Raw genomic sequence first — 15065 nt, forward strand, 5'->3', positions numbered from 1 at the left:
CTGTCCCAAAAGCCCTGTACCTGTATACGGATCTGTTCTCCTTATTCTCTTCTGGTTTATGAATAGTAAAATAAAATAAAACATCTCTTGAAATGACTGAGTCCGGGTTGAGTCCAGTTGCTCTTGGCAAAAACATCCCTCAAAGATGAATTAGCTTTTTTGATAATCTGTATTTTTATGATGGGTGAAAAGGCCACAATTGAACATTTTAATTAGTCTACCCATTTTATTTTTCTTAAATTATTTTTATATGAGTTAGGGCTTTAACTCATCTGTAAGTGTAATGTAGCACAGCTTATTTGGATGCTAAAAATAACTATGACAACACACAAGCGGACGTAATATCCTCCACGCATTGACTGGTGACCTCTGTTATCCCAAGTAATGCATGCAGCCATAACCCAAAAACTCCAGTGAACTAAAAATAACCTTAATCCAATCCAGATGGACCAAAAATGCTCTTACAACAATGATACGTGTGACTCAGAATTCAAACAGGAGCATATGAGGAGGGATTAACCATCCCAAGATTTGACGCAAGTACTGTTAAATACAGTTAGTGTATATTATCAGAATAACAAAAAATATGCAGTCGGCTCACATGGTTTGCTGGCAGAAATCATCACGATGCCAGCTGTAGTCCTCCATCCACCAGCAGAACCTGTCCCGTGATATAAGGAGACTCCAGGAGGAAACAGAACAGTGCCTGGGCCACCTCTGCAGGTTCCCAAAAACGGCCCAGTGGAATTCTTCTCACCGCTTCTTCCCTTATCCAGCCCTGCTTGTCATGTCAGTCCGAATGAATCTGAGAGGGGAAGGTGGAACGAATTTTCAGTGTTACTTGTATGATGACTGCTATTATGCAGCTTAATAGGCAAAGAAAGCAGTTGAAGAAAAAGATAGGATAAACAACCTGGAGCCACCAAATTCACTTGTATATTCCGAGTAGCAACTTCCTTCGCCAGTGAGCTATGTGAATCCTTCCAGTCCGGCCTTTACGTGGCCACTGTACACACACTGAACGGAGTTACCTGTCACACCCACTACCACAGAGCCTGAGGAAACGTGATTAAACCTATAAAGGCATACGGTATATATTGGATACACCACATTTTTTACGGCCTCTAAATTAACAACACAATGAAAACTTCGGATGGCAAATCGGTTGTGCACAATCTACTACTACAATCCTTATGTTTCAGACTGATAGTTTATACTTTTTAAGAAAGCCTACAAGCCCTTTTAGTATAATGTCTAAACAATGTCCTATTCTGTGCTTTTTGAAATCTTGAAAAATGAAAATGATTTTGAGTAAGTCCATAATACTGAATTGAATTTTTTGTTATACTATATATTTTTTAAACATTTCCAAGTCAAAGCATTTATTGGACGGAAGCAACTTAGATTTATCCATACTTCATTTTTAGAACAAAGTCATGTTAAAACGTGAGTACTAATTATGATACACCAGGCTTCTGAGAATATTTATTTGGGCATACTCTCAGTCATCTCTGTATTACATTGTATTATAGGTTTTAAAATTATATGATGTATAATTCCAAGCTATCAGCTATCCCCCCCCCCCCAGAATTTTTTTTTGCCATATTAAATCATTTCAGCAAGTACACTAATGGCACATGTTTGTACCTCTGAATAAAATTGAGATTCTTTTTCCATTCCTTGAGTACAAGCTCCCAATTCTCTAGTTTCATAATATAATATGAGCAATAAAAGCCAGACATAATCAATATGATACAGCAACAAAAACACTCAAGCAGTTTTTTTTTATTATAGAATAGGTCAATGCGATTTCCATTTGAAATTCCGTTCTGAAAGTGTGAGAATTACAGTATGATGAAGACAGTGAAACATTTTCAAATCTGTAGCTTCTGCGCCACCTAGTGGTGATTAAACGAACCTAAAATGGACCAGGTGCTGATGCATGGAGACTTTTCCCTTTTCTCCAACTTAAACTTCAGACATTGAATTGAAATAAGGTATATGAAGTTTCATAGGTAGGTAAGACTCACCTATGTTGACAATAGCTCCTCCGTGACTGAGCATGCTCCGTAAAGCACCTCTGCACGTCAGTATTGAGACCAGCAGGTTGGTGTGGAAGAACAGACAGCATGGTCTTCAGATTTACTCCTCAATAACATGCATCTCTTTTAAAACAAAACCAACATGCAAGATATATTCTATATATAATACAGTCCCTTTTATTTGATCATATACAAATCTGCTATTTTTATTATCATCATCTCTTTTGGCCATGGCATCTGTACTGATTATTTATTCAACAAACATTTTCTGCAACACAGCTTGTGGCTTTCTGACCTGTTTGATGCCAGCTGCATTAACCAGGTATCCCACAGTGCCACAGGTTTGACTGATGGTCTACAATGCTTTCTGAACGTTTTCTTCTTTAGAGACATCACAGCTTAGACCCAAATGTTTTTCTGAAAATTAAATATACACTCCAGAATTATACAACATCTATTTTAACACAATTTAAGATTAAGTCTTTTTAGCTGCTTTTTGTTTCAATAGATACTACTATACATAAAACTCCAATTTAGGTAAAAAAAAAGGCCTGAAGTGTATGATGTCTACACTTTTCATCAGCAAATCAATGCAACAGTTAATTCAGACCGATTCATCCTCCATGGAGAGATTCAGCTGGTAGCCTGTGCAGCCTCCTTATTCCTAGACACAAACCCAACCCTATGACCCATCTGTGCTAAAAGCTGAGAAACTGCTCGCCCAATGCCACGCGCGACCCCCGAAAGCCGAACACTACAGCCCCAGTCTGGGACATTCACAACTCTAAAACAAGAAACAACAGCACACGGATGAACTGTTGGCCAGCAACCTTAGCCTGGGAACTCCATATGCCTTGGGGCAGCTAAAAAAAAAAAAAAAAAGTATAAAATAGCTAAAAAAAAAAAAAAAAAGTATAAAATGAAAGGAAAAAGAAAGAAAGAACCATGCATTTTTCGATTGACATTTGATTATTGCTTGTGCAGGAAATTTTATTAAAAGTACTTTGGAGTGCCATGCAAATATCTGTAAAGTATATGGTATATGGTATATGCAGAGATACACATTGAAACAAGCACCTCTATATCTATCTATAACTATCCCTTATAAAAAGTAAAAAGTATAGCGCGTTTTTTGGACATGTAGTTTGTAACTACCGTGGTATTCTGGAAAGCCATTACTTATGATGTGCCACACTACTGTTTCTTAGGTAGTATCTGACATTCAAGTTGTAATTCAGCAAAACTGTAGTAGAGCAGAAATTATTGAATGTTCACTCAAAAGTTATAATTTCCACTGACACTCAGCAACATCCCATAGAGGACCTTTTGACAAAACACAACTATAGTTGGTTTAACGGCATAGGATTTAGGCTGTTAGAAGAACCAAGATAGTGGATATATCCATCATCCTACCGTACGTTGCTGTTGCTAAATGTGACCTTGTGGTACAGAAACGAACGGGGTGCCGCCATGTTGATTGCACTGCGCGCGGTGAGCCCGATAGGTGGAGCCAAACCGCTATGGTATAAATAATCAATTGTATAAACTATATCGGTAAATTAATATTAACTCAAATACCTTATTGAGAGAAATCAAAGCAATCATACAGGTTGCATCTCATACAGATTAGAAGGTCCGTGGAAAAGTTAATTTATTTCAGTAATTCAACTCAAATTGTGTGAAATCGTGTCATTAAAATAAATTCAATGCCCACACAGAACTTAAGTAAGTCCTTTGGTTCTTTTAATTGTGATGATTTTGGCTGTCAAAACTTTAACAAAAACCCCCCAATTCCTTTTTTTTAATTGAATTGTCTGGCCGTTCTGTGAAGTATGTTCATTTAAGTACATGTACCCAAGAGTCGGGTAGGGGCTCCTTTTGCTTAAATTACTGCCGATCAATTTTCGGCCTGTGGCATGATGCAGGTTTTTTTCGAGGTGATTCAGTTTGTGGCACATGCTGAGGTGTTGAATGGAAACCAAGGGTTTCTTTTGACATTGGCCTTCAGCCTCCTCTGCATTTATTTGCTCAACTAACGTGGTTTCCTCATTTTCCTCGTGACAATACCCAATAGATTCTCTTGTGTGGTTCAGGTCTGGTGATTTTTGCAGGCCAGTCAAGGCACACCCACCACGCATGGTCCATTTACCCAAACTTTTGGTGGCCTGTTGGCAGTGTGGGAAGGGTGCCAAAATCCTGCTGGAAAATGAAATCAGCATCGTCAAATAGTTGGTCAGCAGCAGAAGGGCGTATGAAGTGCTCCCCATTTTCTTGGTAAAACGGTTGCAGTGACCTTTGGTTTTCCAAAAAACACATGGACCAACTCCAGCAGATGACATTTGTTTTCTTTATTGCACCCAAATCATCACAGGACTAGTGGACACTTAACACGGGACTTCAAGCAACTTGGGCTCTGAGCTTCTCCACCCTTCCTCCAGAACTCTAGGACCTTGGTTTTCCCAACTGACACTACCAAAACTTGCTCTCTCATTCTGAAAAGAGGACTTTGCGACGCACTGTGCAGCAGTCCCGTTCTTCTTCTCCTTAGCCCAGGTAAGACCCCTCTGATGTGTCTGTGGTTCAGGAGTGGCTTAACAAGAGGAATATGACAAACACTGTAGCCAAAATTCCCTTGAGCACGTCTTATGTGTGGTGGCTCTTGAATTCCTCGACCCCCAGCCTCAGTTCCATTCCTTGTGAAGTTCACTCAAATTCTTAAATCGATTTGGGGGGGGCCTTGTCAATCCTCATAAGGCCTAGCGTTTCTCTCGGTTTGGGTGTGTGCATCTTTTTCTTCCACACTTTTTTCCTTCCACTCAACTTTCTGTTTAACATGCTTGGATACAGAACTCTTGAACAGCCAGCGTCTTTGGCAATGAATGTTTGTGTTACCGCCTTGTGAGGGGTCAGTGATTGTCTTCTGACAACTGTCCAGATCAGCTTCTTCCCCATGATTTGTGTAGCCTAGTGAACCAAAAAGGACCATTTTGAGGCTCAGGAAACCCTGTGGTAGACAGACCATTTTGAGGCTCCAGGAAAAAAAGAAACCTTGCAGGTGTTTTGAGTTGAAATTAGCTGATTGGCGTGTCACCATATTCTAATTTTGTTGGAAAGGAATTGGGGGTTTTGTTGAATGTGCGCCAAAATCATCACAACCCCGTGGAGGGTTTTGAGTTGATTAAGTTTCGCCCGAGATTGGCATTGTCACTCTATTCTAATGTGTTGCGAAAGTGACTTGGTTCTTGTTGTGGTTTTTGCTTGAAGTGTGAGCCCACAAATTCATCTACAATTAAAAGAACCAAAGACTTAAATATTCAGGCTGGTCGATTGAATTTTATACACAAGTTTGCACATTTGCATTTGAATTACTGAAATAATGAACTTTCCCACGACATTCCTAAGTTTATTGAGGAATCAACCTGTATCCATCAAAGCGGAAACGCAAGGCGGTGGGTACTAACTGCGTTTAAGCTGTATTTATTTTCCTCAAATGTACTGGACTAAATAATATCAACAGCTACACGTCACTTTATGCCCTTGGATAATCCGAGAAATCAGCTAGAATTACTTTTATAGTAAACTAAAGTCTTTAAAAAACAACAAACAAACAAAAAAAACCTTGAGATTGTTTTTGCTATACAGATATCAACAAACATAGAGATGTATACCAAAGGTTTTTAACCACGATGAAAATAGTAAGTTAACAGAATCTTAAAACATAAGACAAATATTAGAATATATTATATTATTTATATATGTGTCTATATATATATATATATTTTTTATTATAAAATTTATATACTAATTCATTTATACTATTGTTATAATAGACATTTCTATAAAACACTTGAATTGATTAGTAAAAATAATTAACTAATAAAGTAATGTAGAAATATATGTAATACAAAATAACTAAATAACAATCTAAAAATATTTAAACCTAAATCATAAATAATACATATTGTTGTTAAAATAATAAATAAAAACTTTTTTTTAATAAAAAAAAAAAAAAAAAATTAAAACCAAAAAATACAACAATGCTCTATACTTCAGAAAATGCCAGTGCACCATAACCTTTTGACTTTCAATTTGCAAAAAGCACTAGTCCGTTTACGACATTTAAAGCGGAACGTTGACGCCAGTGGCTCCATACGGCTCCAAACGTGAACTGCGCGGTGCTAAGGCGACCTTTTGGCACCAAGACATTGACAGACAAAACTAAAGGCCTATGAGTTTTTTGACTGACATGTGTATTGTCACCTCTAGACCTGAGACTCGCCGTGATGCGCCTGGACCAATTTTTTTCAAATCACTCTTCTCAGTGTAGCGTGCCGCTCGTTTCCCGTCATTGAGTCCCGCCCACATCAGAAAATCTTCATGGTGAGCTTCCCTGATGCTGCCAAATGCTCGCGGGACTATTCTATAATATAGAGTGTGCATAAAAAACTGATGTTCGTTGCATAATTGTGTCTTTTTATGCATATAGATTCGCACAGAAATCTGCTTTAAAAAAGTGCATGTTTCCTAGTCATTTCGCGGGAATGCTAGTAATGATCTGGTAGTGTCATTCTCGTTCGCGGTTTTCATTTAGTCGTGCATTTAGTCGCGTTTTTCATCTGTTTGGGCAGCACCGTTCAATGAGACATGATGCTTTTTTTCAACTTTGCAAACGCATTGTGTCATGTTCGATGATGCCTTTATCCGTGTCACACAAAGCAGGCATAACAAACTCTTGTTTGTAAAAAAAGCCTCTGTTGTAGATATTACACTGTAAGTCCAATCACTTAATCTCTCATATCTCTAGCGTGCCACTGTTTTTTGTCCTGGGCTGTTAAAATATTTAATGGAAGGGTCGTATAAGTTTCTTCTATGTTTTTGTCTGCTTCGTGAGTCAATATATTGGACACATAGCGTTTCATCAGTTTTGTTAATCTAATTTATTGCTTCTATCTAAGGTCCTTCTCTGGCCCATCTGATTCTTTTTTTTAAACTTCGGTCCTCGGTACCCCTTACACCTCCTTTAAAGAGTGTGGTAATTCCTCCTGACATTCATACTTAATTCAATACCTTTCTACACTTGGCTTTTGATTTTAGTTTGCCTCAGTTTTTTGCATTCGTCCAAGCCGGTATTGCTTTTTAGGCTTTATTTGTTATTCATTTTAGTGATCCCACGATTTGTCCTAAACTGGCAGTCTGCCATTTGCCTCATCCATGCCAGGTGGCAGTTGGTAGGGGATTCCCAGCATGCAAGCTGGTATTCTTTGTGGAAAACCAACTATGAACCTTTTTCACATCATCAGGAGCTGCTCCTGATTCGCGTCGGTTTTTAAGACATGCCTGCTGGAATCGTGAATGGATTGACCGTTTGATGACCTTAAAAAATTACCCCCCCCCCTATACTGATTCAAGGAATATGGCAGTTGCTTGGGGTTTGAGTGCACCTCAGACAATATATTGGATCACCTATGAACAGTATTATATATCTGTATTCTATATCTCTGACTCTATCTCTTTCTGAATTTGCACTGCACATAATAAAAATCTAGTATTGTTTTACTGATCCTAATTTTATGGTGTTTTCCTGTCTCTGTGCATACAGCAGGAGCAGCGTCTTTTACACAGGACATGCATTAAATAGGAGAGGTTTTGAAGACAATTGGGGAGGGATCCTTTGGGAAAGCCATCCTGGTCAAGTCAAGGACCAGGCACAGCCGAAATACTCTGTTATCAAGGAGATTGGCAGCTTCCAGGGTGAGTTTGACTCGTTGAGTTGATCTTTGGCATAAGTATTCAGTTTCTTTAAAAAACTCATTGTTTAAAAGTGGTAAGATGAGTATTTATATTGATGTTGGTATCTTCTTATCTATCTACCTGCAGTATTCTTGTCCTCATCAGATGTCCGAACAAAGAAAGGCAAGATTCCACGCAAAGAGGTGGCACTAGTTCTGGCTAACATGAGCCATCCAACATCGTCCAGCTAGCCAAAGGAGTCCTTTGGACGGCAAAGCTCCCTCAACCACTCGAGACATCCTATTCAGAATGTGTATTACGTGATGTGTTTAATGTGATGCTTCGTTGCCCAGCCGTAGCCGGTAAGTTGAAGGTCATGACAAACGAGTTATCATCGAGGTCTTTGGTCTTTAGTTGACCGATCTTGATTAATCTGGAGAACGATTAGTTCCGGCACAGACCAGACCCACTGCATTTCTGTTCTAAAGGCTTGTGTCTGGTTGATCGATCGTGCAGTCTGCATGATCTGGAGGATTAAAATTATAGAGAGGATGTCGTTGAGCTATGGATAGTTTCTCTACATGAAGTCATGGCAGCAGCAGTATCTCCTGACATCCGGATGCTAGGCTAATTAATGACATAAAACTGGGGTGGTGTATGGATGTTAATGATATTAGCAGTAGAGGGCATTATGTCTGCTGTAAATTCCTTTTTAAGTTACAGTGAACCTTAAGAGTCTCAATCTGATTTATCACATACTGTAAAGTATACAATACTTATCCCAAAGTTTGGAAGATTATGTATTTGAAAGATGTTTCTTATGCGCTACATTTATTTCAACAAACTATAATAAAAACAGTAATATTGGAGCAACAATTTTAAATAACAGTTTTTTATAATATATTGTATATTTAAAAATTAATTTGAATATATTGTAAAAGCCATTACTCCGGTCATTGTCATGACCCTTTAGAAAATTCACTTCTAATATGCTGATTTACTACAAAACATTTCTTGTTATTATTAGCATTAAAAAATATTTTTGGGTAAAAATGTGATACTTTTCTCAAGGTACTGTGTTGAATAGAAAGTTCAAAAGAAACAGCTTTTTTTTATCTAAATCTCGGTAACATAATAAATATGTTTACTGTCACTTTTGATCAATTTAATGCATATTTTTTTGATTTAGAAAAAAAAAATCTCACTGTTTAAACATTGCTGTTACTTTGTCATTGAAGTACAGTAAGGTTTCTCTCTTTTTCTTCAGAGAGTGGTTGTTTTGTACATAGTAATGGCATACTGTGAGGGAGGAGACCTGTTTAAGAAGATCAATAATCAGAGAGGGACTCTATTCACTGAGGAACAAGTAAGAGGAACAATGCTCTGCACTAAAGGCCACTAATTTTTCTCACTCCTACAAAAGTGAATAGTACCTATGAAAAATCAATTTAAAGTCAAGTGCAATTCCCTCATATGGGATGAAGAATCCAGTCTTCCCAGCCGCTAACCTGTTTTATTCTATAACATACCATTAAATAATAACCAAAATGATGATGTCTGAACTTTTAATTTCTTTTATTATAATAAATAATCTTTTGTTGGTTGAATGTTAGCAAAATACCAATTTTTAAACTCAAGAATAATCTTGCATTGTTTATCATCTGAAAGCCTGATCCCGTCTGTGTGTTGTTTCTGGAAGATTCTTGACTGGTTTGTGCAGAATCTGCCTGGCTCTGAAACACGTACATGACCGCAAAATCCTACACAGGGACAATCAAATCACAGGTACCACTATATCTCTCTCACACACTTGAACCAACATTTCAATGGCAGTACAGCAAAATGTACAATATCCTTGGTTGGCAGTTTACCTACAGTATGCCTCGTACATGATTTTCTGCTTTTGTTTTCTATCAAGAATATTTTTTGACCAAAGATGGTACCACATACAGCTGGGTGACTTTGGAATCGCTAGAGTCTTGGAACAGGCAAGATATTTCCCATTTGATTTTGGTGAAAAAAAATTTGGACATGTGGGTATAAATGACCTTCATATGTAATGTGGTTCTGTATGCAGCACCGTGGAGTTGGCGAGGACATGTATTGGCACACCTTACTACCTGTCACCAGAGATATGTGAAAAATAACCATACAACAACAAGAGTAGTAAAGTACTTCCTGTTCTGAGCCAGAGGGGTGGTATTGGGGTATGGGCAGTACAGTAGCTACAGAGCACTCAGTTACACTTGTACAGTTTGCTGAATCAATGATTGTAAGTTTTTATATGAGTTCCTCTGATATGTCCAGCAGCTACGTATTGATCCCAAGTCATTTGTTCCTGGACTGTTTGTAACTTGATCAGTTTGAATATTTTAGCCACTATTGATGAACACCAGCTGTGTTACATTTCTATTCAAAGGATTAGGGTCGGTAAGATTTTCAAATTATTTTTTCAAAGAATTATCTTAAGCTCAACAAGGCTGCAATTATCTGATCAAATCCAATAAAAATAATAATACTATGAAATATTTTTACAATTAAAAAAAAACTGCTTTTTTTTATTTGTATGTATTTTGAAATGTAATTTATTCCTGTAGTAGCAAAGTGAATTTTCAGAAGCCATTGCTACAGTCTTCAGCACCACATGATCCTTCAGAAAAGTCATTTTAATATAACGATTTGATGCTCAGGAAACATATTATTATCAGTATTATAAACAGTTTTGCGGCTTAATATGTTTTAAACTGTAAAACCATGATTATTTTTTTTATAATAATTCAGTCTGTGATGCATTAATTGGATTTTAAACCACATATGGATATGCATTGGTTTGGATTGCCAAAAAGTCAGATTTTGTACAAAGCTATATTGTTTGATATTTCAATTTACTTTAGATTTATATGCTGTTTGTTTGTGTGTATATGTTTTCATGTGCACATGTGAGTAATCCAAATGCGCTACCCCAAAATTTACCCCATTTGTCCCACTTTCTCCCCTTTCTGTTTGCTTTTGTTTTTTGTCTTCTCTCCTTCTTTCCTGCGTTGTTCTGTCTGGTCTGACCCCAGTGATATCTGGGCCCTGGGATGTGTCCTGTATGAAATGTGCACGCTTAAGCATGCAGTAAGTACCTCATGTTCTCAATAGTAGCTTTTTTTTTATTTGTGAGTGGTTTTTGTGCTTATCTTTTGATGTGAATGATAAAACAGAACCAGATCTTTCATATCTTTTTAACCTGTCTCTGCATGTAGGTTTTATTTTCTCTCCCCTCTTCCTCGGTCACTTCCCTTCTTTCATTATTTACACCATGAATGCTCTGTAGAGACTTATATTTTACAGTGGAGAGGCAAGTGAAACAAACTGCAGCAGTTTTAAAAATTGAGATGATTAGCTGTGTGGCGAGACACATTCCAACTGAAGAGATTTTCATTTGAAAGTTCTTTTCCTGTATTCTTTGATATTATTGAAGGCTTACATGATTTATGATTTGAGTGAATATGGTATTATAATTTTATTTTCAATTAGGAGCATTTATATGATGTCTTTTCTCAGTTTGAGGCTGGAAACATGAAGAACCTGGTGTTTGAAAAGTCATCCGTGGTTCATACCCGCCTGTTTCCGTGCATTACTCCCCAAGACCTGCGCTCTCTCTTGGCCCAGCTGTTCAAGCGCAACCCCCCGGAGAGAGACCCTCCGTCTCAGTCATTTTGGACAAGCCTTTTCTTGCTCGCAGGATTCACAAGTTTCTCAGCCCTCAGGTGACACATGATAACAGACTTGTATGGCAGTGTGATGAATCATAATAGTCAGTCTGTGCGTTGTGACTCAGATATAACTCAGATGTTATATAACGCTTAGGTCTAATTCCAGACCCACTTCAGCATGTGTTGCAGAATTTGTTTGTTTAGTATGTCCCCCTTATATGTTGCAGATTTTTGCTCAGGAATTCAGCCACTCACTTCACCTTAATCAGCCTAAAATTGGTGTGGCCCAGGGAGCACCAGGTAGGAACACATTCATTAATAACTAATAAATATGTTACCTTCTGTTTATTGTTGCTATATCCGGATTATTCTATTACCCTGAATGTAATAGGGGGAGGGGATTATTTCCAAGTCTTGGTTTCCACTGTCAGATGAGCGGTAGTCACTTATTAAGATGTGCCTGGAGTATATTGTTGACTTGTTCTCTTGATCTCTGAATATCATTGTTCTCTTCCTCTTTCCTCCTCAGCCAAACGCCCTGCCCCAGGCCCCATCCCCATCTCTCCAGCTCAGAAAATCACCAAGCCAGCAGCCAAATATGGAGTGCCTTTAACAGTCCGAAGACCATCTGATGCCATCAGGAAGGTCTCAGATGCAGTAAAGAAACCAGTCAAACTCAAGCAGGTGAGAACCAAGGGAAATAAGGGCATGTATTTCATTGGCTACTCCACTTCCATGTTTTGCTCATACATTATCACTCAGTATGTCAGAATGTTAGGAGGGGCGCTTGTGTATCATTCAGACATTTGTTGATGTTGTCCCACTGTGTGCTAAATATGAGAGCGAGAGACCTCTGAACCTCGCCCCTCGGTGTCATGTGTTGTCCAGGCTCCCCCTCCTGCAGCAGCTCAGAGGAGAGTGAGTCGAGTGGAGGGAGGAGAGGAGGAAGCATGAGGTACTTCAGAGAGTGCCCTCTATCTACAGACTCTTCCTACTAACACCCAGCCCCAAACCTCCTTATTAACCCACCTACCCCTGTACAAACATCCTCTGTCCTCCACCAGTATCTTTTTTCCATAGTCTCAAATTGGCTTACACTTTATTTCATTAATAAGTCCCATTTATTGGTCTATTCTAGTGTTTAAAGATCTGGGCTGCTATAGGCATTATTGTAATCTTCTTGCAAAGAATGATACGTCATATATCATTATTGTGACTTTGAGCAAGACACTTATCCACAGGTTGGTCTAGCAGCACTATCACTGTGATAAGTGAACTTATAGTTGCGTTTGGATAAAAATTGTAAGCAAATGACTGTTTCTGACTATTTAAATGATAATAAAGAGAGATTAGATTTATGCTTAGTTTCTCACCTACTGCTGTGTCGTATCACAAACTAATATTCTAAACACACATATTCTCACACACACACTTGTTTTTCTCTTCAGTTAATTTTTTTTTTTTATCTTTCCCCTCCTTTTTGTTGGTGTCCTCCTGCTTCTCTCCAACTGCTGTCATTTATATGGTGGGCATCTACATTTGTTTCCTTTTCCACCCCTTTTTTTGTAATTAACCCTTTCACCCAGTCCAATGTTCATACTGTAAATGTGTATAGACCTGCTCTACCTTCTGAGCCACAAGGTGCTGAACCATTATTATGCTAGCTTGTTCAACAACTGATCTATTTTGGAAACAAATATTCTTTAAAGATTATATGTGGGACATTTAACTGCTCTTGCCTCTCTTTGCTGCATGGAGTTGCACAAACAAATTTTTCTATGTCATGACTATTGCAAACAAGTAATGGGAAATATTTGTGGTGTTTGTGTCATGTCTAAAAGCTTCACGATCATGGTCATGGTTCTATTTCAGGAAGGACTGAGGAAGAAACGGATGGAGATGATGGAGAGGGAAAGGAAGCAAAGAGAACAGGTGAGCTATTGTTGACATCATGTCACATGTTTTTTTTTTTTTTTTAACTATCCAGAATCATCTTTTACAGTGTTACAAAATATTTTTATTTCAAATAAGTGTTCTTTTGTACTTTCTGTTCATCAAAGAATCCTGAAAAAAATGTCTTGAGGTTTTCACAAAAATATTAAACAGCCTAAACCGAACTGTTTTCAATATTAATATCAGTAAGAAATGTTTCTTGAGCATCAAACCAGCATATAAGTATAACATAATTACAATAATTTTATATATATATTAGGGATGTGACGAGATCTCGTGGTACGAGATCTCGCGAGATCCGATGTGTCCCGCAAGATCTGGCTGGTCTCGTGATAACGTGACGATATTCTTGCAAAACAATTTGCAGTTTACATTAGAGCTGCACAATTAATCATTTAAAGATCGCGATCTCAATTCAAACACACACACAATCTTATTCCTGAAAAAGGGAGACAACGATTTAGTCAGTGGAGCGTGAGACTGTTTCACATTGCGAGTGTCAGTGGAGCGTGAGAAGCACGTTTTGTCGCTGCCCATGCATTCAGGCTGCTGCTGATACAGAAAGAGAAAAACAAAAAGTTTTTTCAATCACACATAATTATTTCTGTGTTACAGACATTTTATTAACATTTATGTAATTTAAATTTTGCTCAAATTAATATATTTTTTAAAGACTTAAGCAATAAACAATTTGTCAAAACCACTAGTAAATTGTTATTTTTAGGGATGCACTTATATGAACATTTTGGCCGATACCGATAATTCTTTAAATATCAAAGCCCATAACCAATATGTTGGCCGATAAATCTAAATCCACATTTTTACATAATTTTTGAGATCCTGATTACCAAAAAAATCTCACCATTAAAAGGCATTAAACACTTCAACATAAATCAAACATAAAGCAGCCTTACAAATAAATAAAATAATGCTTAAATAATGGAAACAAGTTACTGGACAACATTACTTACGTGTAAAAAAAAATATATATATAAGGCGATAAGACGATGGAGTGTGTTGAAAGAGGACAATCATGTAAGGACTATGGCCAGAGATATTATCAAAATCATTAAATATTGTCAATATTAAGAGTATTTGGCATTTACAGTTAATGTAGACCTTGTTATTTTCTGGCTATTATTATAAGGTTACTTTTATTATTAATTAACATTACAATTAATTTGCTTTGCAACAATTTTATAGCGCATTATCGCATAACCGACACGCTCTGACTCACAGCCTGTAAGGAAAATAAAAAATTAGGCTATTAGCTTAGGCTACTCCTCAAAGAAAATGTTTTAAAAATGTATTTTAAAACAGGTTTATTATAGCCTACAATGAATTATAGACCTATAGCCTAAATAAAAAATTGTTACACTCTCAGTAACCCACTTTATCAATGAAACAAAAGAGCAGCTTTTTTTTATGCACCGACTTTCAAAAACAACCTGTTCAACCATGAATAATGTTTCTTTCTCAATTGTTTTCACTATGTTCGGGCCACAAGACGAACAATTAAAGAAATAAAACTTAAGATTCAGTAACTATTAAACCAACATACCTTGGGTTTGATATAATAATAATATGTTTCCCACATATTGGGAGATATAATAAAATATTGTTACTTGGGTGTGTCCTT

At 37.3% G+C, this 15065-nt stretch overlaps 2 pseudogenes; one reads left to right on the forward strand and one right to left on the reverse strand.

Annotated features, from left to right (window-relative positions):
* Positions 1 to 595: 595 nt before the first annotated feature.
* Positions 596 to 3514, reverse strand: LOC122144710 (annotated as a pseudogene).
* Positions 3515 to 10724: 7210 nt separating this feature from the next.
* The window catches only part of LOC109071962, a 32483-nt pseudogene continuing 28142 nt past the window's right edge, over positions 10725 to 15065 (forward strand).

The sequence above is a fragment of the Cyprinus carpio genome, unplaced genomic scaffold, assembly GCF_018340385.1.
Source record: "Cyprinus carpio isolate SPL01 unplaced genomic scaffold, ASM1834038v1 S000006753, whole genome shotgun sequence".
Classification (NCBI taxonomy): domain Eukaryota; kingdom Metazoa; phylum Chordata; class Actinopteri; order Cypriniformes; family Cyprinidae; genus Cyprinus; species Cyprinus carpio.